The 15669-nt window shown below is 41.2% G+C and overlaps 1 protein-coding gene and 1 pseudogene across 1 annotated transcript in view; both read left to right on the top strand.

Moving 5' to 3' along the window:
* Positions 1 to 15669, top strand: part of ralgapb.S (Ral GTPase activating protein, beta subunit (non-catalytic) S homeolog) — a 135477-nt gene that overhangs the window by 31639 nt on the left and 88169 nt on the right. The gene's annotated exons all lie outside the window — the stretch shown is intronic.
* LOC121399231 lies at positions 14179 to 14384 on the top strand (annotated as a pseudogene).

Here is a 15669-nt window from a genome sequence, read left to right as displayed (position 1 = left end):
TCCATATAGTAGCATCAGCCAAATAATTTGCCCAACCATGCGTGAAACTTCCGTGTTGTAGTGCTTTTGGGATTACATGTCTATACTGTTTAATTCTAGCAAGTTTTCTCATCTGTATAAGCCTATGCTGTACTTTGCTGTATGTACAGTATATCAGTATATTGCAGCTTTTTGTAAACCTTGGGCATGCATTTTTTTTCAGCATAACCCCGGCATCCCAGTGCCACCATTGTTGGGGGGGATGTCTCTCTATGGGGGAGAAGACTGTTAGTTTTGCTTTGTTAGTTATCTGTCATTCTGTTTGGTATTTTCATGTTCCATTTTATATTTAAATATAGAAAAATCTCTTTGAGGAGGAGATCTTCATTCTGGTTCTACAAGGGAGTCCTTACTTGGGGGTTGGCACTTCCCTGCCAGGTGTAAATGGGTACATTGCTTTCTGGTCTGCCGACACAGCCTTGATTTGGGGGATCTTTCAGGTGGCAACGTGATGAAGGGAACATTTTCCAGTCAACGACAGAGATTCAACTTTTTCGAAAAGTGGTGCTGGGTAAAAGTTGATCTAGTGTCTGCCTAACCATGCATGGCATCTTGGCTCTCACTAAATAGGTCTTAGCTGGTCATACAACCTACAAGCTGGTCATACAACCTACATATGTTTGGATAATCTGATTTGAACCATACTGCCTGACCCTCAGTGACATAACTAGTATCCTGTGGTGCACCAGGGTCACCCCTCATACATCCTTTCCATTCTTCTTAACACAGTGTATTACCTCCCAGTGGGCCCCATGTAGGACTGCTTTGGTGCAGTCGCACCCCCTGCCCCAGGTATTTATACCACTGAGAGCTATGTATGTCAGTACACCATGTTGGTAAGTCCACGGTTCCTAGGTAGATGGGAAAAGGAAGACAACCATAGAAATAGGAAGGTGACCACAGACATGCATGTCCACACATATAATATCCATCTATTCAACCTACATAGTTATATAACTACATTATGTAAGTTGGACAGATGGATAAAATATTTGTGTAACATAGTTAAGTTGGGTTAAGAAAAGACAAAAGTCCATCAAGTTCAACCATTTTAAATGAACCCTAGTGCACACATGCACAACATCAACCAGCAGGGCATTTCATTATCTTACTGCTCTCACCGTGAAGAACCACGTTTGACACATCAAAGTTCAGGTCCTCAAGTCTAAATATGTGGCCTCTGAAGAACTGAACTGAATTGGAAGCAGAGGGCCTGCAAGATTATTGTTTAGATACCAGAGCAGGTATGAGAATACCTGGTAGTCTAGTGGTGGAGCAGGGACACTTCTGCGGTTGTGAGAGATTTTAATTTGATGCGTGCTCTCTCCGCTTCCGGGATTTGTATGCAAGCTATTTTCTCTCTCCCTGACCTTCCCTAGTTTGCTGTCTGTTTTGACCCTTGCCTGTTTTGACCATTCTTATGGTCATGATTTAATACTGCACTACTGTTGGTTTTGAACCCGGCCTGTGAACTCAACTACGTTCCTGTCTCCTAAATTTTGTACTGCTCTTCCTGATTGGTATCAACCTGGCCTGTCCCTTGACTACACTCCTTGTTCTCCATTCTTCCTGCACATGTTTGGTTCCCATGTCTGCCCAGAACTCTCTCCTTGGTCCTCTCGCATTAAGACCTGGCCTGAGTAGGGGGGGGCTCCTCCTAAAGCAAAAGGTGGCAGTTATAGTCAGAAGCATGAGCTGAGGCCAGGACCCTGGGGTTTGTTCTGGGTTTGGGATACCTTATATTACAGTCTGCAGGGATTTGGCACAGGCTGGGACTTGTTTTTCTACAGACATGGTAGGTCCCCTTCATCAATAACAGCTCCATATGAAAGTATCTATGAACTCTTTACAAAGGATACCTTGAGTCAGAAGTGATGATAAATATAATAAAGATGATGATATTGATGATAATAAATGAACAATGTACGAATGCCACTTTATTATAATAGGCTGTGCTTCACTATTTACTCTAGAGCAGGGATCCCCAACCTTTTGACCCCATGAGCAACATTCAGAAGTAAAAGCAGTTGGGGAGCAACACTAGCATGAAAAATGTTCCTGGGGTGCCAAATAAGGGCTGTGATTGGCCATTTACTAGCCCCTATGAGGATTGTAAGCCTACATTGAGACTCTGTTTGGCAGTGCACCTGGTTTTTATACAACCAAAACTTGCCTCCAAGCCTGGAATTCAAAAATAAACAACTGCTTTGAGGACACTGAGAGCAACATCCAAGGGGTTGGAGAGCAACATGTTGCTCACGAGCTACTGGTTGGGGATCACTGCTCTAGAGGGAAGTATTTATAAAAAAAAACAGCAATGTAAGGTATCCCAAACCCAGAACAAACCCCTAGGTCCCTGCCTCGGTTCACGATTTTGCCTATACCTGCGCCTATCACTTCAGGAGGAGCCCTCCGCTACTCGGATGCCGCCACTATTTGGTGAGAGAACCAAGGAGAGAGTTCTGGGCAGACATGGGAGCTAAACGTGTACAGGAAGAACAGAGAACATGAAGCGTGGTCAAGGGACAGGCTGGGTTGTTACCAATCAGGCAGAGCAGTACAAAATCATTAACCAGGTGTCAAATTTGAATGAGTGCATGACCAGAGAGGAAGTGTCCTGCGCAACAATGGACCACCAGGTATTTTCACAGCTGGGTTCTCCAACCTTTTTTACCTCGTAAGCCACATTCAAATGTTAAAAAAGTAGGGGAGCAACGCAAACATGCAAAATATTCCATGGGAGTATAAAATAAGGGCTGTGGTTGGCTATATAGCATTGCCTATGTGACCTGGCATCCTACAGGAGGCTTTGTTTGGCAGTACAGATGGTTTCTATGCAGCCAAAACTTGCTTCTAAGCCAGTAATTCAAAAATAAGCACCTGCTTTGAGGCTACTGGGAGCAACATCCAAGGGGTTGGTAAGCAACATGTTGCTTGCGATCCACTGGTTGACGATTACTGTACTAGGATATCAGCCAGCCTTTGGCCACTTTCATACCTAATTCATACCTGAACCTCATAGCTCACTATTCAACTTAGAACCTTGTTTCCTTCAAGAGATATGGAGGTGGCATCACTGGTAAGGGTAAGGAAAGGTAACACTAGATAGAAGGGGTGACAGGTTAGGTAAAGGAAAATCAGCCTACCAGAAACCTTCCCTGTACCCTGACTATTCTTCACCCACGCTCTTCTCTTTCCTCATGGCAAAAGCACTCCTGGTATTGGCGGGGCAATAATATTTATTTTGCAATATGTACATTGCAGCATATATTTGAGTACTCTTTAAGAAGGTGTAAGGAAAGGAGACTTCTTAAGGTTGTTAACAAAAAACAGAAGCTGCATAGCATGCTGAGCTCCAACATGTACAACCAGTTAGTTATTCACCTCTGCACCGGTCCTAAAACTATGACTATGTATTTTCCAACCGCAGCCCACACAGCCTAATAATATCAAGAATTATTTATAGAACCCTTCTTGTTCAAGAGTACAGATTACTAAATTCAGGGACATACAGTATTAGTCAAGCTAATATAAGTTGGCAAAGATCAGTAAAAACATCAGTATAAAAGAAAACACACCTATCTTCTTTTCATTCTCCAGCAGTTTAGGAGCAGTAATCAAGATGAATTAAATGATAGCAAACAGACTGCAAGAGAAAACACTTCAAATAAACGATTTACTTGTATATGACGGCACTAGCTGGTAGGTTGAATCAAATTAGGAATGGAAATCTCTATTTTTTTTCTTTTAGGGCAGTGACACACGGGGAGATTCAGGGAGATTAGTCGCATGGCGACAAATCGACTTTTCTTGAGGCGACTAATCTCGCCTTCCCGCCGGCTAGAATGTAAATCGTTTTCCGAAGTCACCTGAAGTTTCCTCGTGAGGCAACTTCGGAAAAAGAAGCACTCCCAGTGCCATCCTTCCAGCGATTTAGATTCTAGCCGGCGGGAAGGCAGTTCGGGAGATTTGTCGCCCGAAGAAGAGGCGCGTGTCTGCCCTAACTGGTCTGTTAATCAGCTTCTTAAGATTTTAAATTTGGGATAAGATTTTCCCCTGCTTTCTGTGGAGATACAATCTCCCCTATCTTTCTCAAGTTGACTGGCCAAAGCATTCCTACTATATAGGATATTATAATATCCTTAGAACAAGGGTGGAACTATAAAAAGTGAATCCAGTGCATACTAACTAGGACCAAGGGGCCAACCTGACTCGATAATTGTGCTTTTTATACATATTCTCTCTACATTATCCATGTGTGATGAGTTCTATATTTGTTGGTCTTACTATAATTCCTTCTGTATATTCCATAGAATATCAGCAACTTTCAAAACCATTCCATAAGACACATGATTACCCAGAATCACTTCAAAATTGACTGCACCACTCCATGGTTACCAGGCTTAACCAGTCTCCCTCTAACATCTGTATTCTATAAGATTTCACCATACTTCTAGAACCCTCCATGGGTCACAGGATTACTCAGAACCACTTCCTATGTCAGGGATAGGTGCAGAAATGGGATGAAGCTGTGCTGTTTGGGGCAGGGTCACATTAATGCACAAGCTACTCTAGGCTATAGCTTAGGGTCCCATTTTGACCAGGGGCCCGTCTATCTTTTTTCAGTTATACTTTCTAGTTTATTTTAATATTTATTATTATTTGTGCTGCTGGGTCCAGTTGGGAGCACCTGCTGAAGAAAATGACAGGCAAGACTCATATGTGTGCAGACCCAGTAACATCACTGGCATGCACCAAACCCAACCATGCGTAGAGAGCTAGTGCCTGGATCTGCAGGTATCCAGACCCAACAGTAGTCTAGAAGGAAGGCTTGAGTCGATGTAGCCTAGGGGCCTCAAATCTGAAAAATCTGCCACTGGTTGGGGGATTGGTTATTGCATCACTCAGACACAATTGGGTTTATTTCTGTCCAGTTTTAACAAAGTGAATTTTGAACCAGACAGCCTCTGAAAAGGTTTGAGTGTCCGGTTCAAATCCAAATGGGTGGCAACTCTACCTCTGGTTTTGCTACTGCTTCACATAACCCCGGTGACATCCTTCTTCATACGTGTACTTACATTTAGATCGAGAGGGATAGGATCACAATTGTAGAGTGCACTCTATTGACTTATAAAACTCCAAACCTTAGGTTAAAAAAAAGACAATTTGGCTCTTAAACTTTTACATGGAGGAGCTTTCGGCCACATGGCTCCTGAAATAAGGTTATCATCATCTTGCATCATGGCTGCAACAACACTGATTACCCAGAAGCAGTAGCCCAGCCTCTGTAGAACTCTTATAAGACAAATGGATTTAGGAAATAATCTAAGTGGTGATATGATGCTTTTCTGACCCCCAGAAATGTCATCAATGTTCCACAACGCTGCTAAAATGCATTGGAGCATTTGCACCCTCTTGCATCACTCTCGAAATCACAAGGTTATAATCACTGAACAGGCTCTCTCCTGGGTGAGCGGAGTTATCGCATATCGAACCATTTACATCATGTATGTTGGGGTTGCCTGACTGGATCCAAATGACCAGCAGCCAGATTACATTGGTCTAGGTTATAGATGGGCAGAATCACCACATATAGCTGTGTTTAGGTGAGAAGGAATGAGTTAAGGAGATTATTGGGCCCAGGGGTGGAGAAAGAGAGGGATGTGATGTCAGGGGAAGAAGCTGTTCACTTCCTTATCATCTGAGTAGGTAGAAACATCCCACCCTCCCCATTTTGCATATTTTGCAAAATGTCAGTAGTTTTTTTCTTGTTATTCATGTTTTCATGTTAAATATTAATAACTGAATAAGGATGTTTTCCTGAATGCGCTGTTGCATTGTGGTTTCTGTATCTTTATACAGTATAAACGTGAGAGTCGCAATTTTATTCATTTGTTGAATGAATGTCAAATGCTTGATCCAGGGAATGTTTCCGATCACCATTGGGGTCAGGAAGGAATGTTTACCCTCTTGAAGCATAATTGGCACTGGCTTCAAGCTGGGGTTTTTGTTTTTTTTTTGCCTTCCTCTGGATCAAAACAGTGGATATATGATATATTTTAAGTTTTATTTGTCACAGCAGCAGTAGGCGCTTGCCAGAGTACTGCACTGGTAAATTTAGAACATGGAGAAAGGAGGTTCTCTCCTGCAACTGCACTGTGTTTTGATTGATACAGACGCTACTACTGCTTGTGTTAGATGACGGCCTGCTCTCCTATCATCAAGACACTGCAGATGCAGGATCGGCAGCAGGACTTCTCTCATGTTGGTGGCAGAGCATAGTAGCGATCTCTTGTTAAATTCTGGCTTTAGGCCTTTGGTTAGGCTGGCAAGGTCCTATTTATTTGATAAAATGTGAATAAATGCTGTGGCCATTTTATACCCATCTCTGTCTCCTAGTTTCATTATGGTATATAATATTGGGGTTCAGTGGGATGGCTCATGGTGTAGGGTCAAATTGAGGAGTCCCCTTGTCATGTGCCATTGGGTAATTCTGGTCAGTTCAACTCTGAGGCAGCACACAGACCATCAAAAAATGGGGACTCAAGGGAAAAGATGGAAAAGTGCAATATTTGTTCAAATACATTTTCTTGTTTGGTAAGATTCTATAAAGGAGAAGGAAAGTATTTTTTCACTTTGGGGTGCCAAATGTTAGGCACCCCCAAGTGATTGTTTTTACTTACCTGAAACCCCGGGCCGGTGCTTCTATCAGCAGAAAACTGCACCTGCCCGGGGTTATACCAGTGAGCACCATGGAGCAATCCTCTGTCGGCTTCATCTTTCTTCAAACTTCCCAGGACAGACACATGCGTAGTAGAACAAAATAGCCAACTTTTTAGTTAAAGTTCGGATTTTCGCTCTACTGCGCATGCGCAGCCGTACTAAGACAGAGGAAGACGGAAGAGGATCGCTCCGTGATGCTCACTGGTATAACCCCGGGTCGGTGCAGTTTTCTGCTGATAGGAGCAATGGCTGGGGTTTCAGGTAAGTAAATACAATCACTTGGGGGTGCCTAACATTTGGCACCCCCAAGTGCAAGACGACTTTACTTCTCCTTTAATATGATATAAACTATCATTTTTGGGGTATAGCTTTCCTTTCATGACAACTTACTAGGTAAGGTTTTTTTTTACCAATGGAAAATGTGCCCCTTAGTAAAATGACTCTCTATTATCATTTATTTTTGCATTTTTTAATTATTTTACTTATTTTTGATAATAGAGTAACACTCATTATTTTCATATGATTTGTTTATATTTACTTTTTGCATAATGAAAAATGTCATTCTAAGCAACTTTTTAATATGCATTCCCAAAAGGTATGTGTTAACTTTACAATTGTAAAGTTAAAAGTGATTGCTTTTGAAAACAGGATCAGGTTGTCTGTTAAGGTGGCAAGGTTCACTCATGTGGAGGCAGTTCCAGGCCAAATGACATTGGTGCATAGAGAATGCTCCTGGCCCTCACTCGCCCATGCACCACCAGACCCACCATCCCAGACCTTGGGTTAACCAGGCAGAAGTGGTATGTGCCTAGCGGGGCTCCATGGTACCTCCTAGTGCCTCTGCTGCCTGGATAGGGTTGCTACCTTTCCAATAGTTCTGGCCCTGTGTGGAGCGGTTACTGAAAAAACAAATTTCTATCTTATTTGGCCTCAATGGTGGGATTCCTTCTACCATGCACACCCTGCAATCTCCATGCATGTAAACATCTGGTGGAATGAGTTAGAGGCATGAGTTCTGCCCCTCACACCTTCCCGATTCTGCCCCTCATCCCCACAATTATCGGTGGGGGGGGGCTGTGCTTTCTGCACTACAAGAGCTGAATTTAGGTTTAAAAAATAAGTTACCAGGAGTGGCATTTTGTCACTCCTGGTAACCTGCAGGGCAATGCCACCATTAGGCAAATTTTTCAATTTTCCTCATGTTAGAATTACCCCTGGCCAGAGGGCAATTCTCTGACATTTCTCCTCTTGTACCCTTGGAGGTCTGTTCTCCTTATAGTTATGTTATTGAACAGCAGTCCTGCTTTATGGTATGGATTCTACCTATACTCAAATCAAAGACACTGGCACACAAGACAAAGTAGGATCAATAACCCTTTATCTAAATGGCTCATCAGCATTTACTGCAGTGTATATCTGTTGCACAAGAGCCATGAATATCCTGTAAATTATATCCTTATAAAGGGTGCTTAGTGATGTCATCACTTACTTAGTAATGGTTTTCTCCTAGTGAGTTCCTGGTGTTTCTGTGCTATTAAACTTCTGTTTCCTGATATCTGATTACCTGTTGTGACCCCTGCCTGTTTTAAGTCTATCCTGACTTCTTGAATCCTGACCTTGTCTGGTAACTGACTCTTCTGTATCCCTATCCCTTCTGATTGATCTCCTGGTTTGACCCTTGCCTGTCTGACTCCGCTTGTACTCTGCCTGCCTCGACCTAGCCTGATTGACTACGCTTTTTGTCTACGCCTTGTACTGGCCCAAAGACTGCTTTACCGTCGTGCCCCTTTGCTCGTTCAGAACTCTTCGCTTGGCTCCTCTCTTAATAAGACCTGGTGGCATCCGATTAGCCGAGGGCTCCTCCCGAAGTGAAAGACAGCTGTTATAAAGGTGGGAGCAAGAGCCGAGAATAGGGTGCTTAGCATAGGTTCTGAATTTAGGGTGCCGACTGTGACAGCACATTATATAAGGAAAGTGCTTCCACCCTGAGCCCTGCATAAATTTGGACCCTATAGACAAGCATTTATTATTATAATAATCAATGTTATAATTAATGTTATTAATAAAACTTTAATAAAATAATAACTCATGATAATGTAAGTAGTATAGCAGAATGTATAGTAGCAACACTCGTAGTATAAGGGAAGGGATTGTGGCTGTGGGATAGCAGGTATAGTAGGGAGAGATGGTGTCTATAGTAACAGTGGGATAATAGTCTCTGGGATGGGAGTGTGACTGTGGGATAGCAGGTATAGTAGGGAGAGATGTTGCCTATAGTAACAGTGGGATAATAGTCTCTGGGAAGGGACTGTGACTGTAGGATAGCAGGTATAGTAGGAGAGATGGTGCCTATAGTAACAGTGGGATAATAGTCTCTGGGAAGGGAGTGTGACTGTGGGATAGCAGGTATAGTAGGGAGAGATGTTGCCTATAGTAACAGTGGGATAATAGTCTCTGGGAAGGGACTGTGACTGTGGGATAGCAGGTATAGTAGGGAGAGATGGTGCCTATAGTAACAGTGGGATAATAGTCTCTGGGAAGGGACTGTGACTGTGGGATAGCAGGTATAGTAGGGAGAGATGGTGCCTATAGTAACAGTGGGATAATAGTCTCTGGGAAGGGACTATGGCTGTTGGATAGCAGGTATAGTAGGGAGATATGGTGCCTATATTAGCACTGGGGATAATAGTCAAAGGGATTGTGGCTGTGGGATAACAGGTATAGTAGGGAGAGATGTTGCCTATAAGTAGTGGAATATTAGTCTCTGAGACTGTGGCTGTGGGATAGCAGGTATAGTAGCATTGGTATATTACAATCTGGAATGACAAGAAATTCATAAACGTTCAAACAATTTTGGAGGTATGCATTTTATGTCTCAGATGATAGGAAAGAGAAAACAGAACATGTTCAATAAAAGCCATAAAATGACACACAGTGAAACTAAACATAGGCCCAATCTATCTGGTTTACATATTTGAGTCATGTTATCAGCAAAACGCAGTAAGTTATGTGTCATATAAACAAATGGGTTTATATAATGGCCCTAAGAGAGCCACAAAATACTTTTTCTCCCCTTTTGCCAATTTAATATTTAAAAACTTTAAAAACTATTGTGATAAGAAGCCCTGTGAAGTATAGGTATATTTTCTTACTAAGCTGAATTTTTGAATATTATTCTAAAAAATCTTGTGTATTATACATTAAAATAAATATAAATGATAGAATGGGAAATCGTATAATGAGGTTGGCATATGTGGTGTCCCTTTTGTTAACATTTTAATTTTGTCCCTGGCTGGAGAAATTAATAAATCAAATACCATCTTATATAAAAAGACAACAAAGAGATTTTAGATAAAAAGTAAAAATTACTGGGATGATTAGTTACTATATTTCCTACTAAAATATTGCACTTTTAATACAGGTACAGGACCTGTTATCCAGAATGCTTGGGACCTTGGGTTTTCCGGATAACGGATCTTTTGGATCTTCATACCTTAAGTCTACTAGAAAATCATGTAAACATTAAATAAACCCAATAGGCTGGTTTTGCTTCCAATAAGGATTAATTATATCTATATCTATATATATACATTAGTTGGGATCAAGTACAAGGTACGGTTTTATTATTAAAGAAAAAAAGGAAATCATTTTTAAAAATTTGGATTATTTCATTACAATGGAGTCTATGGGAGGCAGCCTTTGCGTCAATTCGGAGCTTTCTGGATAACAGATCCCATACCCGTTATATAAATCACCATGAGTGATGTCATCAAATATAATTGTTCTTAATGATGTCATTTCTGTTACATGATTCAATGAAACGTGTATGTTTTCATGAAATGATTACCCCATGTAGTAATATATATAAGGACCATGACCCATAAAAAAAAAAAAAGCAGTTGGCCTTTAGTGAATTATAATATCCTTATATATTACATTACAGGGGTACATTATCTACTATATATTTTTTATACAACATATATTTTATTTATATTATATAAACTGCAGAAAGGAAATAAGAAATTAACTTTTAATTGTTTTTATTTTTTAGTTTTGTTCCTGTCTATAAGGGACATGCTATCTGTGCCAAGACAACAAAGACGTTTAGATTAGGCAGAGCAACATATAAACCATTAACATAAACTTCTAAAAGGAAAATGACTGCTGTTGAAATTGATACACCCTCCATAACCACAAGTTTTTGTCCCAAGCTGTCGAATTCACAGATTAAACAGCACCTTTAAAGGAGACATTTTGAGTAAAAAATAAGAATTAGTGATGGGCGAATTTGCGCCATTTCGCTTCGCCGAAAAATTCGCGAATTTCGCGAAACGACGAAAAATTCGCGAAACGGCGCCGGCGTCTCTTTTTTGACTCTGGCGCCCGTTTTTTCGACGCCGGTGCCCGTTTTTTCAGAAAATTTTTTTTTGACTCTGGCGAATTTTTGACGCGAATTTTCACGGGCGTTTTGCGAATTTATTCGCTGGCGGCGAAACGGGCAAATTCGCCGCGAATTCGCGCCTGGCGAATAAATTCGCCCATCACTAATAAGAATGTACCAGTGCATTATACTCATTTATAAATAGAAAAATTGTGCTTAAAAAAGTAGTGTTTCAGGCTGATTTATTGAATATTTCTGCAAAAACCCTGATAATCCCTCCCTTCTCTTCCACTTCCTGTTCCCTGAATTCCCAGACTATGCAGGAGAGCCAGCAGCACTCAGCACTGAAGGACAGGAACCAATCAGCAGCTAGCAGGACCTGATAGGGAACAGAAGCCTGTCTGTGCTTGTGTGACTGCCGGGCTGTGATTGGCTGTCCCCCTCTAACTCTATATGGAGCTCCAATAAAGGGGCTATTTTTAAAGATAATATTAATTTTTAGCACCATGTAAAAGCAATACCATATACTACAAAATTAGGTTTTTTTTCATTTATCCTATATGTCTCCTTTAACTTCAGAACATAAAGAGAATTTAGATTTCACATCATGTGTGAATCAAACAAAACATAAATATAAAATAAATGGCAAAAAATGAAATGGGGGGAATGAATATTTGAATTTCTGGCGAATAATGTCTTGTGAATTTATAAATTAAATGGAACCTTGTTTTTAAGAGCATTAAAAGACAAAAAAAGATTAAAATCAAGCGTGGGCCTATTGTTATCTGCCATCATATTGAAATTTTAATGAATGTGTTTCATAAAACAGATACAAATCACCCAATGAACTTTGAATATCCAGTGCCCTTGTTGTTCAAGCTCTGATGTTTGGGTGCCGCAGAAAATCTTTTCAGTGTTGTAGGGTTGTGTAGGAACCGTGGAACATTGTGTTAATGATCAAAGTACATTTAGAAAAATGCCTCTCTCAGTGATCCTGAAATACTGTAGTCATGACATTTAATGAATAAGTCATAAATGTTTATGAATCCCTCAACTTGAACATTCAGTTAATTAGAACCTTCATGAATATCCCATAAATTGAAAGGCTCATAAAAAACAAGACTCCAGCATTCATGAATAGTTCATAAAGGTTTAAAAGGTAAATCTGGAGGTATCTGACATTGTGAGACCATGGAGGGACCTGGGCAGGTTGGGAAGTTGCGACCCTCCTTTATGTTTCTTAGGGGCTGCCTGGGCCCTTTTAAACCAGTGGTCTTAAAGGAGAAGGAAAGGCTTTCTACACTTAGGGGTGCCAAATGTTAGGCACCCCAAAGTGATTGTATTGACTTACCTAAAACCCCAGGCTGGTGCTCCTATCAGCAGAAAACTGCACCAGCCCGGGGCTATACCAGTGAGCACCACGGAGAGATCTTCTTCAGTCTTCCATTTTCTTTGCGCGGCTGTGCAGGCATAGTAGAGCGAAAAGCCGAACTTTAAATAAAAAGTCGGCTATTTCGTTGAACTGTGTATGCGTTTGCCCTGGGGATTTTGAAGAAAGAAGAAGCCAGAAGAGGATCACTCTGTGGTGCTCACTGGTATAACCCCAGGCTTCAGGTAAGGTAAGTCAATACAATTACTTGGGGGTACCTAACATTTGGCACCCCAAGTGTACAAAGCCTTTCCTTCTCCTTTAATATGTATTTAAGGTTTCTCTATCATTTCAGGGACAAACTTGATTAGCACACCAAGGTCTATAGGATTCAGGGGATTTTGAATTGGTTCTCCTATACCAGGATCACAAACAATATGATTTAATCCCCAATTAGAGATTGTAGCCTTAAAACCCACACAAGCTTTTCTGAGAGCTTTCTACTGCTCTCTACCCCTTCCAGCAGGTCCTATGTACCTGGCTAAGGTCGAATGTTTTAGTCTGAAAATGGTAAGAGCTACCAGGACCCCCACAAAAAAATCTTAAGTGGCACATGGCTTAGTTGTGTGATTACACACTGGAGCCCCCAATTCCAGTACCCTGATCATCAATCCCCTTGTGTGGGGGACACCATACAGCAGACCCCTGTAGCTGCAAATGCTACTATATCATGCTAACTGGCCACAAGCTTATAACCCCTTATAGCCCCTGTCAACCCTTATAGCCCTCTTATTATATACCCCATTCAGTATCAATCTGATAAACAGTAGTGTGAAGCTCACACAGCAACAAGTCTCCTCCTGATCGTTGCTCTTCCGAGAACCCGGCTACTTCCCTCCGTCTTCAGCTACACAATCTCTCACTTGCTTGTGAGTGCTGATCAAAGCGGAGGACTCACTTTAATATTGAATTGGCTTTATTAAAGCACGCATACTAAAAGTGATATAGCAGTGGGTGTGTAAACTAACACCTTTCGTGCCAATACACTCAGCACTTCCTCCGAGTTGACAACTTTTTGTAAAATGACTTCTTATAAAGAAGAATGCATTGGTAGGGTTGCCATCTGGCTGGTATTTTCCCACCCTATCAATAAAAATAATGCTGGCTGTACATGTACTGCTTTATTAATAAAAAAATAAGGTTAAATATATAAGGGATGAGTTGCTAAAGGTTAAAGCACTGGTTTAGAGGCCAGAATAGTGGCGGGTGCGCTACACTCAGATACATTTGTTACAATTTAAGATAAGCAAAGATACAATTGGAACTATGTAAGATAAGCAGGTCTCTTGGGAGAACTGAGACTTACAGTTTATATGGAAATTTCACCTTCGTTAGCAAAACTGTAATAACACATCACAGAAATGTGTTCAATCTTTCATAACTTGCCAAATTTTGTAAAGTGGACATGGTAATTAGGGGGTGCAGCCATAAAATTGCATGGCCAACATTTTTTTGCCACACTGTGCTCGGCAAGCCTTTTGTACATTAGTGTATGAGCCCCTACCGATGACATGTCCAACTATTAAGATGGTTTGGGCAGTGACTGCATTTCGCAGTTATATAGTTCTAGGTCACTATTGTGATCCAATTATAGAGGAGTATTGGAAAATTCTGCCTTTTGGCTAGGATCAAGTGTAGTATCTGTTCTTATAAGTGGAGGGGGAGCCCTGTAGCTAATGGGGGGCATGTCTTTGGGCCTTTTTTTTACTGCTATTTATTCTTTTAGCACTTATTTTTAACACTTACGCTCTTTTTTGGATCTGGTGCATTATCCTCCTGGTCAATCGCACAAACCTGGGGGGATGTGTGGCTTTTAGGCTCCTCCCTCCCCTGGCACTGCAAAGGTGCACCCTTAAAGGGATACTGTCATGGGAAAAAACTTTTTTTTTTCCAAATGAATCAGTTAATAGTGCTGCTCCAGCAGAATTCTGCACTGAAATCCATTTCTCAAAAGAGCAAACCGATTTTTTTATATTCAATTTTGAAATCTGACATGGGGCTAGACATATTGTCAATTTCCCAGCTGCCCCAAGTCATGTGACTTGTGCTCTGATAAACTTCAATCACTCTTTACTGCTGCACTGCAAGTTGGAGTGATATCACCCACCTCCCTTTTCCCCCCCAGCAGCCAAACAAAAGAACAATGGGAAGGTAACCAGATAGCAGCTCCCTAACACAAGATAACAGCTGCCTGGTAGATCTAAGAACAACACTCAATAGTAAAAACCCATGACTCACTGAGACACCTTCAGTTACATTGAGAAGGAAAAACAGCAGCCTGCCAGAAAGCATTTCTCTTCTAAAGTGCAGGCACAAGTCACATGACCAGGGGCAGCTGTGAAATTGACAAAATGTCCAGCCCCATGTCAGATTTCAAAATTGAATATAAAAAAAATCTGTTTGCTCTTTTGAGAAATGGATTTCAGTGCAGAATTCTGCTGGAGTAGCACTATTAACTGATGTGTTTTGAAAAAAACATGTTTTCCGATGACAGGATCCCTTTAAGTTGGGACTTCTTCTGTTGGTGCCTTTTGGCCAGGGAGGGGTTGCGTATAAGGGGCTCCGCCAATATTCTGAGAAGGTGAGCCTGAAAATTCTCGATTTTCTTCCGCATTTTGGCAGGGGGACCTGGAAGTTTGGACTTTTGGAAGTTTGGACCTTTTTTATGTCATGCACCCTTTGCACTTTTTTGCACTTTGCAATGGGTGAGAAGCACATCAGACAAAATGGTAACTACATAGAGTTTCCCATAACCAGTGTAGATATGTTGGTATTAATCTGTAGGAAGCATTTACAGAGTATACAAAATATAAGGATATAGTGAATCATTAAGCACACATGCAAGCTTAACCAATCTCAAGACTGCACACACCCATATATGAATTCAGCTTTGCTTCAAGTACTAATGCTCTGTAGTGTTCAAAGCTCACACGGAGCCTTATTTAATAATGCCTTATTCCCTAATGCTATATGTCTAGCAATAAGTGGGTGCATGCAGTATGGAGCTATAAATGAAGTAGGGTGAAAAATGCTGGGGTGAAGTCAGATTGGCTGATCCACTGGGCCAACAATCAGATCAATTAGGCGACATGTAGGA

Source organism: Xenopus laevis, chromosome 9_10S (genome assembly GCF_017654675.1).
Source record: "Xenopus laevis strain J_2021 chromosome 9_10S, Xenopus_laevis_v10.1, whole genome shotgun sequence".
Lineage (NCBI taxonomy): Eukaryota > Metazoa > Chordata > Amphibia > Anura > Pipidae > Xenopus > Xenopus laevis.
This window is presented reverse-complemented; position numbering and strand designations above follow the sequence as displayed.